The sequence below is a fragment of the Cetorhinus maximus genome, chromosome 28 (genome assembly GCF_964194155.1).
Source record: "Cetorhinus maximus chromosome 28, sCetMax3.hap1.1, whole genome shotgun sequence".
Lineage (NCBI taxonomy): Eukaryota > Metazoa > Chordata > Chondrichthyes > Lamniformes > Cetorhinidae > Cetorhinus > Cetorhinus maximus.
Window position 1 is genome coordinate 103,448 of NC_135906.1, and position 1,444 is coordinate 104,891.

The following is a 1,444-nucleotide window of genomic DNA, read 5'->3' on the forward strand; positions in this document are numbered from 1 at the left end:
CAAACCCTTCTACTACAGGAAGGAGTGATTAAACAACAGAATGGATGATGGTGTGAAGGGATTACCCATTTCAAACAGAGATGAGGGGGAATTTCTTCTCTCAGAGGATTGTGAATCTTTGGAATTCTCTTCCCCAGAGAGCAGTGGAGACTGGCTCATTGAATATACTCGAGGCTGAGTTAGACTGAATCTCAAATGACAAGAGCATTAAGGGTTGTTGGGAACAGGATAGTAAGTGGAGTTGAGACCAGGATCTGATGAGTTATGATCTAATTGAATGACAGAGAAGCCTCGAGGGACTGGGTGCTCCTATTTCTTCTGTTAAATTGAGCAGCAAGATGACAAGTAACACCTGAAAAACACAACTACCAGGAGTGGGGTTCGAACCCACGCAGACACATGTCCATTGGATCTTAAGTCCAACGCCTTAACCACTCGGCCATCCTGGTATATGGGGAACAGTGAATCAAATGAAATTGAATGTGATTAGGATGCCATCTGACTTTGTACAATTTCTCATTCTGACTGCTCGTCCTTCCGAAGCTAATGAATTGGAACAGACTGTGAACTGGAAAACAATCTATAAACACTGCAGTGTATTTAACTCCTTGTCCAACACTGTGAGACAGCTTTCAGTGTTTATAAAGAGTATAATTTATTGAGTGGTCTCTTGGATCAAACAGGGTAACAGAAGGGGGTTTGTGTACAGAGGATTTGGGGGTGAGCTCTGATTCCGAACCCTTTCTGGATTGTAAGGAATAAAGAATGAATGAGAGCGAGAGATGCAATGTGGGAGAAGGGATGATGGAAGAATTTGTCCATGAACCTGATTAAAAGTTGCTCAAGCATAAGATAATATTAAGATATCATGAGCGGAACATTAACATAATCTGAGCTCCAAGATCTGGTTGGGTCCCATTCCCCTGAAGTGAGGAACAAGCCGGTGGGGAAATTCCCCCGGAATTCTATTCCCTGTAAGAAGATTAGCTCACGGTGAGGTGGAAATAACTCCATTGGGACTGTGTCAGATTGAAGAACCATTGTTCACTCCCTGGTTTTGAGCGTTTTAATTTGGTTTCATCTCCATTTAAATTAGAGAGAATCCAAGGAGAGACTTTCCACTCCTGACCCCGTGTCTCTCAGACTAATGGGAGTGAAACCACATCTGACACCGAGCCTGAACAGGGAGGCCTGCTCTCCCCGTGTTTAAAGGGAATGAATCTGACCTTAACCTTGTCTTAATGTAACGTTGACTGTCTGGAAATGTCTGGTTGAGAATGTTTTCCTCTTATATTAATGGAGCGGATGAGCATAAATGAGAGGCTGTTCAACCGAGAGGTTTGGAAGTGGGTGAAGGGGCGGAGAAACGGTGGGAGTGAGAGGGACAGTGAGTCGGCTGTGGTCAATAGAACGTCAGGAATGAAGGTCAGAGGAACAGAACAGG

The 1,444-nt window shown here is 44.0% G+C and overlaps 1 non-coding gene across 1 annotated transcript; it reads right to left on the reverse strand.

The window, feature by feature from the left end:
- Nucleotides 1–366: 366 nt before the first annotated feature.
- trnal-uaa (transfer RNA leucine (anticodon UAA)) lies at nt 367–449 on the reverse strand. Its single transcript has one exon. It is a non-coding gene; the product is annotated as a tRNA-Leu (tRNA).
- Between the last annotated feature and the right edge of the window lie 995 nt (nt 450–1,444).